The sequence below is a fragment of the Solanum verrucosum genome, unplaced genomic scaffold (genome assembly GCF_900185275.1).
Source record: "Solanum verrucosum unplaced genomic scaffold, falcon-dt-bn FXZP01000273.1, whole genome shotgun sequence".
In the NCBI taxonomy this organism is placed as follows: domain Eukaryota; kingdom Viridiplantae; phylum Streptophyta; class Magnoliopsida; order Solanales; family Solanaceae; genus Solanum; species Solanum verrucosum.
In genome coordinates this window covers 447,324-462,929 of record NW_026020163.1, presented here as the reverse complement: position 1 = coordinate 462,929, position 15,606 = coordinate 447,324, and the positions used below count along the sequence as shown (strand labels likewise).

The 15,606-nt window shown below is 36.9% G+C and overlaps 2 pseudogenes; both read left to right on the top strand.

Annotated features, from left to right (window-relative positions):
- Positions 1 to 4,215: 4,215 nt before the first annotated feature.
- On the top strand, positions 4,216 to 9,390 carry LOC125828435 (receptor-like protein 9DC3; annotated as a pseudogene).
- A 2,547-nt stretch (positions 9,391 to 11,937) lies between these two features.
- Positions 11,938 to 15,414, top strand: LOC125828480 (receptor-like protein 9DC1; annotated as a pseudogene).
- Positions 15,415 to 15,606: the final 192 nt, after the last annotated feature.

Below are 15,606 nucleotides of genomic sequence, written 5' to 3'. Positions count from 1 at the left end.
TGGTGCATTATAATACCTTGTGTAGACCGACAAAATTCAATTCCAAGGAAATATTTTAACTCCCCCAAATCCTTGATCTTGAAATGATGATGAAGTACCTGTTTAGTGTCTTGAATTAACTTGGGATCATTGCCTGTAATCAACAAGTCATCTACATAAACAAGTACAATCACCAATCCTGTCCCTTTCCTTTTAGTAAACAAAGAATAGTCTAGATGACTTTGTGTATATCCGGATTGAGACAAGGCTTCAGTAAGCTTGGCATTCCATTGTCTTGAGGCCTGTTTCAAGCCATATAATGACTTGACAAGCTTGCAAACTTGTTTCTGCCCTTTGCAACCAACTTGTCCCTTTCCTTTATCACCAAATCCTTTGGGTAACTCCATATATACTTCCTCAAAAAGATCTCCTTGCAAAAACGCATTGAAGACATCCATTTGATATATTATCCAATTTTCAGTAGATGCTACAGCAATGATTGCCCTTACTGTCACCATTTTCACTACCGGTGAAAATGTTTCGTAATAGTCTATTCCTTCAGTCTGGCTGTACCCCTTTGCCACTAACCTGGCCTTGAATCTGTCAACTTCCCCATTTGCCTTATATTTAATTTTGAAGACCCATTTGCAACCTATGGCCTTCTTCCCTGGTGGTAATTGCATCACTGTCCAAGTACCATTATCCTCTAGCGCATTAATTTCCTGTCTCATGGCTTGCACCCATCTGCCATCCTTAACAGCTTCTTCATAACTTCTAGGCTCAGTTTCTGTGGACATTTCACTCAGGTATGCTTGGTATGAAGGAGATAAGTGGGAATATGTTACATAGTTGGCAAGTGAATAAGGATGTGAAGAATCAATCACCTGTGTGACATAATCCTTTAGCCAAACAGGTGGATGAGAAGATCTGGTAGAAGTCCTAGGTCCTATATCAGGCATAACCTCAGGGCTTAACTGTGGATTAATCTCTGCATCATCATCATCATCAAGTACAACATCACTTTCACTACTATCTTGTTGTGGTGGATCATTCCTTAGCTGGTTGGGATCACATAACACAGGATCTTGTACAACTGCTCTGAATGTGTCATGTTTTTCAATGTCGTCAAAAGGAAGTTGTTGGCTTGCAAAAATTGGCATATGTTGATCTTTAAGATTGCTGAATGGAAAAATAGACTCCTTAAAAACAACATCCCTACTGATTATGAATTTTTTCAGACTTAAATTGTATAGAATGTATCCCTTCTGAGTGACAGAATACCCCATCATAACACATGCATCAGCTCTAGGATTAAACTTGTCGTTCTTAACAAGCTTAGTTGCATAGCATAAACATCCAATGGTTCTCAAGTGATGAAGTTGTGGCTTTGCTTGATGAAATACTTCATATGGTGACTGCTTATGCAGTACCTCAGTGGGCATTCTATTTATCAGGTACACTGCTGCCAAAACACATTCACCCCAATACTTAATAGGAATGGACCCCTGAAATCTAAGAGCTCTTGCCACCTCTAGGATATGTCTGTGTTTCCTTTCGACCACTCCATTCTGTTGTGGAGTGTGAGGACAACTACTCTCATGAATAATTCCGAAAGATGTAAACAGTGTGCAACAATCTTTATTGAAAAATTCAGTGCCATTGTCTGATCTCACTTTCTTAACCTGTCTGTTAAACTGATTTTTAACCAAAGCAAGAAAAGATTTCAAAACACCAAACACATCACTTTTAAACCTCAACATGTATAACCATACCATTCTTGAATGATCATCCACAATGGTTAAGAAATATCTGAAACCATTATGTGTAGGAGTTTTATATGGCCCCCATACATCAAGATGAACGAGATCAAAAACATTTTCAGTTCTAGAAGTACTTATTGGAAATGGAATTCTAGTTTGTTTAGCCAAAGGGCAAACTGAACAATTATCACAAATTGTAGTATCCTGATTTACTAAACACAAGAGCTTCAAAGTCTTGAAAGAGGGATGCCCCATCCTGTTGTGCCACAACATGCATTCTGAATCTCCTGTCTTTGTCATTAATATCTTGTCTGTGTTGGCAGCTATCTTTGCATATGAGAAATTACTGGGAAAGTAGTATAAACCATTTTTCTCTTTACCAATCCCCTTCACCTCTCCATTGAAGAGGTCCTGAAAGATACAACACTCAGGGAAAAAATGCACAGAACAGTTTAGTTGTCTGGTCAACTTTGAGACTGAGAGTAGATTATATTTGAAGTCAGGAACTACTAGAACATTCTCCAACACATCATCTGCTGATATCTTACAATTTCCTGAATGAGTAACTGATGTAGTTTGGCCATTAGGTAAGTATACCTTTCTTCCTACATTTTTATTAGAGTTACTAACACTGTCTAACATCTCAATCTTAGAAGTCATGTGACATGTGGCTCCTGAATCAACTATCCATTTATTGCTGTTACTAATTCTGTTTTGTTCAGCATTAGCATTTACTATATCCATGTAACTATCTTCACCCGCAGATATTGAGAAAACAACAAGGTCATTGGAATTGGGATTACCTGCCATATTGGCCACTTCTGCATACTCTTCTTCTTCTTCAGCAAGCAACTGCATTATCTTCTGATACTGAGTTGGAGTATAGGATTGTCTCATAGCTAAAGCCTGCAAGTTAGTTCTAACAGAATGAAGACTATTTGAACTCTGCATTCCAGAAGAACCTACAGATTTGTCCCCAAATGCATCATGCTTTAAATCTTCAGCACCATTTTCAATTTGTACATTGTTTGCAATGCTTTTTCCTTTGTTCCCATTCATTCCTCTGCCAAGATTTGTAGCTCCATATTCTTCATGTCCTGATTTCTTCTTAAACTTCCAGTCATCAGGGTAGCCAATGAGTTTGAAACATATGTCTCGAGTATGACCATGCATTTTACAATGATCACAGAATAAGTTCCAATTAACTTTCTTCTTTGCATAGTAACCACCTCTACCAGTGTTTAATTCACCCCTATTTCCATCATTACGTGTGTTTCTAGAGTTGAAATTACCTCTTCCTGCGTATAAAGCTGTAGCCTCACCCATATGATTACCTGTGTGCATTTCTGAAGTACTTCTTTGGCTTTCATCAGCCAGTATCATTGCATATGCCTTACTCACACTTGGTAATGGGTTCATCATCAAGATCTGGCTACGTGCATGACTGTATACTTCATTCAGCCCCATTAAAAAAGCAAACAGACGCAAGTATCTCATGTGATCTACATATACTCTAGATTTATCGCAACTACAAGATGGAGGAGGAACAAGAGCATTGAATTCATCCCACATTAACCGTATCTTAGTAAAATAAGCTGAAACATTTGAATTACCTTGGTGAATTGTACAGATCTCTCTATGAAGTTGATAGATCCTCGATCCATCGACCTTATCAAAACGTTCCTTCAGATCTGCCCACACTGTTTCTGCATCTGAAGCATAAACGATCCCACTCAATAGCTCTTTTGAGACTGTATTCATGATCCACGCAAGCACGAAGGCATTGCACCTTTCCCATTGTTCCTCTAATTCAGGTGCATAATCAGTTCGTCGACATGTCCCAAGCACGAACCCCAATTTGCTCTTTGCTCTGAGGTTAATCACCATGGATCTGCTCCATAACGCATAGTTCTCTGCTCCAGTTAATTGAACTGTAGTCAATACACAGCCAGGCGTATCTGAAGGATGAAGATATAGAGGATGGTTTCTCCTTGATTCAACTAACGCCAAAGTATCTGGCTCAACAACAACAGACGTACCAACAGTAGCAGGCGCATCACTCTCGTTCACCATTGCTCAAAGTAGAAGATCGATCTTCTTTGTTAATGGAAGACCCAGAATCAATTTTGCTTCGTGAACCAAACAATTATTGGTTCAAAGCTCTGATACCATCTTAAAATTCAGAGAGAAAAATTGTAAACTGTATGTTTCATGTTTATGAATAAAACTTACTTACAAAGATGAATGTGTATCTATATATATACAAGTATAGAAGCTTCTAGATTCTAGACTACTCATCTAACAAACTCTAACAAACTCTAACAACTTAACTAACTAATCAGAAAAATAGTTACAAATAGTAATACTAACTAACTATCGATTTAGTATCTTCAATAGAACTCTTCCTGAGTTGAGAGTTTTAAGCTTGAGATCGAATAAGTTGCATGGACCCCTTAGAACCTTAGGAAGTGAAAATATGTTTCTTGAGCTTCAAATCTTAGATCTCTCTTGCAATGCTTTCTCTGAAAACTTACGGACAAGATTGTTTCGACATCTGAAAGCCATGAGGACAACTGATCAATCAATGGAGGCATTAAATTTTGGATTTCATCGATATTACCTAGACTCGGTAGATGTCGTAACAAAGGGATTGGAGCTTGAAGTTATGAGAATCTTGTCTTTGTACAACGTTATCGATCTTTCAAACAACAAATTTGAAGGACAAATTCCTTGTGTTCTGGGAGATCTCATTGCACTCCGGGTTTTGAATCTGTCTCATAATAGATTTCAAGGTCATATACCGCCAACACTTGGAAATTTATCTTTGGTTGAATCGTTGGACCTTTCATTTGCCCAGCTCTCGGGAGAGATACCAGAACAAATTTCTTCTCTTACAGCTCTTGAATTTTTAAATCTTTCCCACAATAATCTTGAAGGATGCATCCCTAGAGGACCTCAATTTGCCACATTTCAGAACAATTCATACAAAGATAATGATGGATTACGTGGATTCCCACTTTCGAAAGATTGTGGTAACTATGATGGGGTATTAGAGACAAATGATACCATAGCTGTGCTAGACGATCAAGAAAGCAATTCTGGATTTCCAAATGATTTTTGGAAAGCTGCTCTTATGGGCTATGGAAGTGGACTATGTATTGGATTATCCATAGTATATTGCATGTTCTCAACTGGAAAGGCGAGATGGCTTGCAAGAACCATTGAGAAGCTGGAACACAAAATTATTATACGAAGGAGAAAGAAGCAACGGTGTCAAAGGAATTATAGAAGATGAAGTAATCGCTTCTGGACAAGTTACCAACAGAACAAGATTTGATTCAAGTTAATATCTATGCTGGTCTGTTAATTTATTGTGAGTATTTGGTATTCATACTAAGCATGTTTGTATTTTCATTAAGTAGAAGCTTTTAAAAAGGATTAGACTTTGTTGATATTTTAAGCTAGTAAAAGTTTGACTGTATACCGTGCAACAGAGGAGTAATTATATGAATAAAATTATAAATCTTTACCATAATTAGTTGAAGCTGTCATTACAGGGTCTAACTACAATCGATGATCTGATTATTTAATAATTGGATGTTTTAGCAAAAGCACCGCTCTTCTAGAATTCAAGAGAACACTTACTGTAGATCCCTCATTACTTTGGTATACTTTAAACTATTATCCGAGTTCATGGAATATGAGCAGAGATTGTTGTTCATGGAGTGGAGTCAAATGTGATGAGATGACTGGCCTCAGTTGCAGCGGTCTTGTAGGAAAGATTGATTCCAATAACAGCCTTTTCCAACTCACTCATCTCCAAAGGCTTGATCTTTCTAATAATGACTTCTCTAATTCTCACATCTCGCCTCAATTTGGCAGGTTCTCGAGCTTGACACATCTTGATCTTTATAACTCCTATTTCTCAGGTCAAGTTCCTTCTGAAATGTCTCATCTTTTATCTGAAAAAAAAAAGATGATATGGAAATAATTCTCTTTGATTTTCTTTCTTAGAACCTATAATTATTCTTACTCTGCATCAGCCACTTAACACAGGTCGTGGGTAAACATTTCTTTCCGAATTCGAACAGTCTCTTGATTGGAAACAAAATATATTTAACTCAAAAGTGCTTCTGTTGACTGAAATAATCTGACAAAAAAAAAACAATTTGTTTTTCTTTAGACAATTACAAAAGAATAAGACTTTATTTGAAAGTAATGTTTTCCTACTTATTTGGTTTCTTATGCAAGACATTAGAAACAACAAAATCTTCCAACAAAATAGTCTTTTTCTTGACTTAAAATAATTTCATCAACATATAAGCTTTGAATTGATTTCCATGAAGGAACCAGTCCTTGTTTGGCACTAATTCTAAATATGATATATATTCAGCTCTCACAAAAGACAATTTATTTTCTTTAGACAAATACAAAACACGGCCGATTTGAAAGTAATGTTGTCCTACTTATTTGTCCTCTTATACTTGACTAGACTAATAATGCGGCCAATTCAAAACAAGATTTTTACTAAGGGGATTCAAAATATCATATATATACGTTAACAAGAATACCTACCTAGGCATTTCAATCAAGGCAGTTAAAAATTAAGGTGAAATACTTAACTATATATGATGTTTCAAGTTTCAAATTATTCAAAAAGAAAGAGTCCTTGCTAAATATATATCAGCCTATATATATTACTGTAGCCTGTTCTTGATTTTCACTATCAGCTTTAAACTCATTGACGCTAAACATGGGCTACGGGCAATTCTCGTTTTTCTCTTGGTCTGTTTCTGTCAGCTTTCTTTTTCTTCATCCATACCTCATCTGTGCCGCAAAGATCAAAGCCCCGCTCTTCTAAAATTCAAGAAAACTCTTACTGTTGATCCCTCATTAGTTTTGTGTAATTTCTACTATTATACAAGTTCATGGAATATGAGCATAGATTACTGCTCGTGGGATGGAGTGATGTGCGATGAGATGACTGGCCATGTCATTGAACTTGATCTCAGTTGCAACAGTCTGTAGGGAAGATTGATTCCAATAGCAGCCTATTCCAACTCTCTCATCTCCAAAGGCTTGATCTTTCTGTGAATAACTTCTCTAATTCTAACATCCTGCCTGAATTTGGCAGGTTCTCGAGCTTGACATATCTTGATCTTTCTGACTCCTATTTCTCAGGTCAAATTCCTTCTGAAATCTCTCATCTTTACAAGTTACAATCTCTTCTTCTCTCGACATCTTATAACACTGTGCAAAGACTCGCAGCCCATGATTTTAGGTTGCTCCTTCATAATTTGACCCTATTAAGAGTGCTTGATCTTAGTGGTGTAAGCATCTCTTCCACCATTCCTCTTAATTTTTCTTCTCATTTTACAACGCTGGTGCTTGGGCATTCAGAGTTGTATGGAGTAATACCGGAGAGTATTTTTCACCTCCCCAAACTAAAAATACTTGACTTATCCATCAATTATCAGCTCAATGGTTATTTCCCAAAGACCAAATGGAACAGCAGCGCATCTCTCACAGATTTAAATCTCCAAGGAGTGAATTTTTCTGGTTATTTGCCTGAGTCTCTTGGTTATCTAACGTCGCTGAATAATTTGTTTCTTATTTTCTGCAATATCTGGGGGCCTATTCCTGAATCTCTTTCTAATCTCACTCGCATAGAGTATATGTTCCTTGCAGGTAACTTCCTAAATGGAACAATACCATCATCGATATTCTCCCTTCCTTCACTAACTGATTTAGAATTGAGTAATAACCATTTTTCTGGTAAGCTTGAGGATATCAAGTCCAATTCGCTATTATCTATTGATCTAGGCAATAATCAGCTGCAAGGCCATCTTCCCGAGTCAATTCAAAACCTTGTGAACCTCACAACTCTTGATCTTTCTTTCAATAATTTTAGTGGTAGTGTGGATGTCAGCTTCTTTTCAGACCTCAAACATCTTTCATCTCTTGGTATTTCATATAATAGTATCTCATTCACAAATGAAAACAAAGTTAATTTTACTTTGCCTGAATCACTTGTGTACTTACAGTTGGCTGCTTGTGAAGTGAAAGAATTGGAGTATCTCATTCACAAACGAAAACAAAGTTAATTTTACTTTGCCTGAATCACTTGTGTACTTACAGTTGGCTGCCTGTGAAGTGAAAGAATTGGAGTTTCTAAGATCCGCAAAGAAGCTTGAGCACTTGGATCTTTCTAATAATAAGCTTCAAGGAAGATTTCCAGATTGGGCATCATCTAACTGGATGTTTTCATTGAACAGTCTTAATCTATCCCACAACATGCTGACAAGTGTGGACTTAACTCCTTTTCAATCTCTAAAAACAATTGATTTGCAATCCAATTCTCTTCAAGGGTCCCTATCTATGCCACCAAATTCCACAACATACTTCTTCATATCAGAAAATAATCTTAGTGGAGAAATTCCTTCATCTATTTGCAACTTGACATCATTGGTAATGCTAGATTTGGCGAGAAACAACTTGAAGGGAGCAATTCTGCAATGTTTAGGTAATATCAGTAGCCTCCAGGTTCTGGATATGCACCACAACAGTCTTACAGGGACTATTCCAACAACTTTTAGATTTGGAAGTTCTCTGAGAAGCCTCAACTTGCACGGCAATAAACTAGAGGGGAAAATTCCCCAATCTTTGGCCAATTGCAAAGAGTTGCATGTTCTTGATTTAGGAGATAATCATCTCATTGATATATTCCCGATGTGGTTGGGAACTCTTCCAAAGGTGCAAGTTTTAAGCTTGAGATCCAATGAATTGCATGGGTCCATTAGAACTCCAACGATTGAAAACATATTTCCTAATCTTCAAATGTTAGATCTCTCTTCCAATGCCTTCACCGAAAACTTACCAACGGGTTTGTTTCAACATTTGAAAGCCATGAGGACAATTGATCAAACTATGAACGCACCACATTATGAAGGAACTGATGGATATTACCAAGACTCGGTAGCTGTCGTATCTAAGGGATTTGAGCGTGAAATTGTGAGAATCTTGTATTTTTACACCGTTATCGATCTTTCAAGTAATAAATTTGGAGGGCAGATTCCAAGTATCATGGGGGAACTCATTGCAGTTCACATATTGAATATATCACATGATGGATTGGAAGGTCATATACCGTCATCACTTGGAAGTTTATCTTTGGTTGAATCATTGGACCTGTCAAGTAACCATCTTGTAGGAAATATACCAACACAATTTGCTTCTCTTACATCTCTTGAAGTCTTCAATCTTTCCTACAATCATCTCGAAGGGTGTATTCCTCAAGGAAATCAATTTCAGACCTTTGAGAACAATTCATATGAAAGTAATGATGGATTACGTGGATTCCCACTTTCAAAAGGCTGTGGTAATGATTCAGTATCAGAGACAAAATACCGTTTCTGGACTAGATGATGAAGAAAGCAATTCTGAATTTCTGAATGATTTTTGGAAAGGTGCTCTTATGGGCTACGGGAGTGGACTATGTATTGGACTATCCATAATATATTTCATGATTTCAACTGGAAAACCGATGTGGCTTGCAAGAATCATTGTAGAGCTGGAGCACAAAATAATGATGGGAAGGAGAAAGAAGCAGCGAAGGCAAAGGAATTACAGAAAAAGAAATAATCAGTTATGATGTCACAGTAGCGAGATTGATAATGAACTATTTTATTCGGAATGGCAAGTAACTGGTTGCAATAAGCAACTGATAATATCGTTCAGGACTGTTTTATCTTTTAAATACATATGTGGGATGAGTTGATCGTTTCTTCACCTATTCTTGTTGTTGTTTCTGCACTTGTTTGTGATGGTTTTCCTTTGAGAGTAATGGCTGTTGGGGTTTATTTGCTTGCTAGTTTCCGCATTACACCTGCTTTGCTAGTTTCCGCATTACACCTGCTTATTTCGGTCCTAACAAGTGGTATCAAAGCCATGGTTCAATGATGGAACTAGGTTATAGATGGGTGTTCATCTTGGCAGGTGTAGTTCTAGTCGCAACCTTTTTGACAGTAATGAAGATCTTTGTTGGAGAAATTTGTTTCAGAGAGGTTCTATGTGTCGAGACGTAGATTTGATGGAGGAGATTATGGAGAAGAGATGCAAGATCCTAAAGATTATGTGAAGAAGGTAGACAAATTTATTTTGTCAGAAATTCAGGCCAAGGGGGAGATTTGTTGGGGTTATTTGCCTGATTTCTTACCATAAATAAGTTTTTCTTTTAGGAAAAAGTTTTAATATTTTGACTAGTCCTTTTCTTGTAGGAAAGGTTTTAGGACTCTATAAATATAGGCTTGTTCCTTCTAACTTAATCAACATTCACAATGTAGTCCTAGGGTTTTGAGAGTTGCGGTTATGGGGGAGAATTTTGTGCACCTCCTTGTATTCCGAGTGAATTGTTTGAGGTTGTTTCTCTCTATATTTTGTACTCTCATATTTATAGTGGATTGCTCATCTCCTTTGTGGACGTAGGTCGATTGACCGAACCACGTTAAATCTTTGTGTCTTTGTATATTTCTCGTTTGTCTTCTTACTTGTGGTCTTTCGAGGTTTGCTTTGATAGCTTCCGCATTACACCTGCTTATTTCGGTCATAACAAGTGGTATCAAAGTCATGGTTCAATGATGGAACTAGGTTACAGATGGGTGTTCATCTTGGCGGGTGTAGTTCTAGTCGCAACCTTTTTGATAGTAATGAAGATCTTTGTTGGAGAAATTGTTTCAGAGAGGTTCTCTGTGTTGAGAGGTAGATTTGATGGAGGAGATTATGGAGAAGAGATGCAAGATCCTAAAGATTATGTGAAGAAGGTGGACAAATTTATTTTGTCAGAAATTCAGGCCAAGGGGGAGATTTGTTGGGGTTTATTTGCCCTGATTTCTTACCATAAATAGGTTTTCCTTTTAGGAAAAGGTTTTAATATTTTGACTAGTCCTTTTCTTGTAGGAAAGATTTAGGACTCTATAAATATAAGCTTGTTTCTTCTAACTTAATTAGCATTCACAATGTAGTCCTAGGGTTTTGAGAGTTGCGGTTATGGGGGAGAGTTTTGTGTACCTCCTTGTATTCAGAGTGAATTGTTTGAGGTTGTTTCTCTCTATATTTTGTACTCTCATATTTATAGTGGATTGCTCATCTCCTTTGTGGACGTAGGTCGATTGACCGAACCACGTTAAATCTGTCTCTTTTGGTATATTTCTCGTTTGTCTTCTTACTCATGGTCTTTCGAGGTTTGCTTTGCTAGTTTCCGCATTACACCTGCTTATTTCGGTCCTAGCAATGGCTTCGTAATCTGTATTACCTATTGAGTACACTGTACTGAACTTCTGGAATGTGTTTCTTAAGTTGCATTTCTTGTGTAGGTTGCATTTGCAGAATGTATTACCTGCTTATTTCGGTCCTAACAATGGCTTCGTAATCTGTATTACCTATTGAGTACATTGTACTGAACTTCTGGAATGTGTTTCTTAAGTTGCATTTCTTGTGTAGGTTGCATTTGCAGAATGGGATTTGCTGCTTACGCCATATGCCAGACGTCCGCTAGCTGAGGTTTGTACTAGACGTACGTAAATCACATACGACCTCAGGTAAAAGTGCACATTTTGAGAAAAAAAAAATCAAGATACCCATTCTTAAAAATGACATTATTACTATTTGAGGGGTATAGTAATAGTTTAGGGGGAAAATTCACCCTTTTTCACCTAAGCTCCGCCCCTGGTTTCAGTGATTTGGTATTTTCAGGGGAATAACTCATAGTTTAATGGTTTTACTGTTACAAAAACAGTTACAAAGAGCAAGTTTGATAAATAGCTCGTATGTTATGAACAGTTAATTTAGAAATGACCATCGGTGAATTATCCTCAAAATTTTGTGAAGGTAAATGAGAAAGTAACACAACATACAATTCTATTTTAATAACAAAACTAAAAAAGATGATTCTCTATCCTTTTTAAGTTTGTTTTCCTTTTTAGGGAATTTATTTTCTGTATGATAGATGTGTAACACATGGATTAGAATTACATATGAACAGACAGAAATGGTTTAAGTGTGAATGAGAGAAAGAGCAGCCAACAACATTTGGAGAAAACACGTTTCCGTTTGGTCTTCAATGATAAATTTCATACAATATAAAATCCTATAAACCCTCCACAATAAGTTCATTGAAAACCCAAAATAATAAACTCAAAATATGATGATGAGTCCAAGAAAAATATTCTCTCTACTTCAGTTTTTCACTCTTTTATATCTCCTTACAGTTACTTTTGCTTCCATCGAAGAAGCAACTGCCCTCTTGAAATGGAAAACAACTTTCAAGAACCGGGATAATTTCTTATTGGCTTCATGGAAGCCAAGTTCTAATGCATGCAGGGACTGGTACGGAGTTATATGCTTTAACGGTAAGGTAAACAAGTTGAATATTAGAAATACCAGTGTCATTGGTACACTTGATGATTTTCCATTTTCATCTCTCCCTTTTCTTGAGTATCTTGATCTTAGCATGAACTATTTCTCTGGAACCATTCCACCTGAAATTGGTAAACTCACTAATCTTATTTTTCTTGATTTGTCGAGAAATCAGATTTCAGGTACAGTACCACCGCAAATCGGCTCACTAGCCAAGCTTCAGATCCTCCATATATTTGACAACCATTTAAATGGTTTCATTCCTGAAGAAATACGTCATCTAAGGTCTCTTAATGAGCTAGATTTGAGAATCAACACTCTTGATGGTTCTATTCCTACTTCATTGAGGAATTTGACCAACTTGTCTCTTTTGAATCTTCATAAAAATAACCTTTCTGGCTCCATTCCTGCAGAAATAGGTTACCTAAGGTTTCTGACTGATCTATGTTTGAACCGTAACTCTCTTAATGGTTCTATTCCTCCTTCATTAGGGAATTTGAACAGCTTGTCTATTCTGCATCTTAGTAGTAATTACCTTACTGGCTCTATTCCTGAATAAATAGGTTACCTAAGGTTTCTTACTGATCTACGTTTGAACGATAACTTTCTTAATGGTTCTATTCCTGCTTCATTGGGAAATTTGAACAACTTGACTATTCTGCATCTTCATGATAATCACCTTTCTGGTCCTATCCCTGAAAAAATAGGTTACCTAAGGTCTCTTGTTGGGTTGAGTTTGAAGACTAACTCTCTTGATGGTTATATTCCTGCTGCATTGGGGAGTTTGACCAACTTGTCCCTTTTGTATCTTTATGATAATCACCTTTCTGGTTCTATTCCTGAAAAAATAGGTTACCTAAGGTCTCTTGTTGGGTTGAGTTTGAAGACTAACTCTCTTGATGGTTCAATTGCTGTTGCATTGGGGAATTTGACCAACTTTTCCCTTTTGTATCTTTATGATAATCACCTTTCTGGCCCTATTCCTGAAAAAATAGGTCACCCAAAATTTCTTACTGATCTACATCTGTACGATAACTCTCTTGATGGTTCTATTCCTGCTGCATTGGGGAATTTGACCAACTTGTCCCTTTTGTCTCTTCATGGTAATCACCTTTATGGCCCTATCCCTGAAGAAATAGGTTACCTAAGGTTTCTTACTGATCTACGTTTGTACGATAACTCTCTTAATGGTTCTATTCCTGCTGCATTGGGGAATTTGACCAACTTTTCTCTTTTGTATCTTTATGATAATCATCTTTCTGGCCCTATTCCTGGAAAAATAGGTCACCTAAGGTTTCTTACTGATCTACATCTGTACGATAACTCTCTTGATGGTTCTATTCCTGCTGCATTGGGGAATTTGACCAACTTTTCTCTTTTGTATCTTTATGATAATCATCTTTCTGGCCCTATTCCTGGAAAAATAGGTCACCTAAGGTTTCTTACTGATCTACATCTGTACGATAACTCTCTTGATGGTTCTATTCCTGCTGCATTGGGGAATTTGACCAACTTGTCCCTTTTGTCTCTTCATAGTAATCACCTTTCTGGCCCTATCCCTGAAGAAATAGGTTACCTAAGGTTTCTTACTGATCTACGTTTGTACGATAACTCTCTTAATGGTTCTATTCCTGTATCATTGGGGAACTTGACCATCTTGACTATTCTGTATCTTTATGATAATCACCTTTCTGGCCCTATACCTGAAGATATAGGTTACCTAAGGTTTCTCACTGGTCTACTTTTGTAGGATAACTCTCTTAATGGTTCTATTCCTAAAGAAATAGGTAACATGTGGTCTCTTGTTAAACTAAATTTGAAAAATAACTTTCTTGATGGCTCTATTCCTGCTTCATTGGGGGAATTTGAGAAATTTGCAAGTTCTGTCTCTCATGACAACAATCTGATTGAGGAAATTCCTTCATCTATTTGCAATTTAACACCACTGGTAATCCTATATTTGTCGAGAAACAACTTGAAAGGAGAAATTCTGCAATGCTTGGGTAATATCAGTGCCCTCCAGATTGTGATGATGTCACATAATAATCTCCGTGGAGAGCTCCCTTCGTCTATTTGCAACTTAACATCACTACAAATTCTAGATTTGGGTAGAAACAATCTAAAGTGAGCAATTCCGCAATGTTTTGGCAATATGAGTGGTCATCTTGAGGTTCTTGATATGCATCACAACAGTCTTTTGGGTACTCTTCCAATAACTTTTAGCATTGGAAATTCACTTAGAAGTCTCAACTTGTATGCCAATGAATTGGAGGGGGAAATCTCCAGATCTCTAGCCTACTGCAAAAAATTGCAAGTTCTTGATTTAGGAGATAATCATTTCAATGACACATTCCCGATGTGGTTGGGAACTCTTCCTAAACTGAGAGTTTTAAGCTTGAGATTGAATACGTTGTATGGATCCATTAGAACTTTAGGAAGTGCAAACATGTTTCTTGTGCTCCGAATGTAAGATCTCTCTTCTAATGCCTTCACGGGAAACTTACCGACGAGCTTATTTCAACATTTGCAAGCCATGAGGATAATTGATCCATCAATGGAAGTACCAGGATATGGTTATTACCAAGACACGGTAACTGTTGTAACGAAGGGATTGGAGCTTGAAGTTGTGAAAATCCTTTTTTTGTACACCACTATTGATCTTTCAAACAACAAATTTGAAGGACATATTCCAAGTATTATGGGAAATCTCATTGCACTCCGTGTGCTGAATTCATCTCATAATGGATTGGAAGGTTATATACCGTCATCACTTGGAAGATTATCTTTGGTTGAATCATTGGACCTGTCAAGTAACCATCTTGTAGGAGAGATACCAGCACAATTTGCTTCTCTTACATCTCTTGAAGTCTTCAATCTTTCCTACAATCATCTCGAAGGGTGCATTCCTCAAGGAACTCAACTTCAGACCTTTGAGAGCAATTCATATGAAGGCAATGATGGATTACGTGGATTACCTGTTTCAAAAAGTTGCGGCGATGCTCAGAAATTCGATACAAATGATACCGTGTCTAGACTAGATGATGACGAATCTGAATTTCAGAGGGATTTTTGGAAAGGTGCTCTTATGGGGTATGGAAGTGGACTATGTATTGGATTATCCATTATATATTTCATGATTTCAACTGGAAAACCAATATGGCTTGTAAGAATCATTGTAGAGCTGGAGCACAAAATAACAATGGGAAGGAGAAAGATGCAACAAAGGTAAAGGAATAACAGAAGAAGAAATAATCACTTCTAGACAAGTTATAAGTTTTGATATATTTCGGAACTTGAGGTAAAAATTCTACACTGATCTTTTAGTTTATTGTAGCTATTAATAATATCTTATTTATTTTACTAATTGATGCTCTATACTAATAAGATTTTCATTTCCAATAATTTAAATAAGTATAAGATTCTTAAAAGGATCAGCCTCAGTTGACGTTTAACT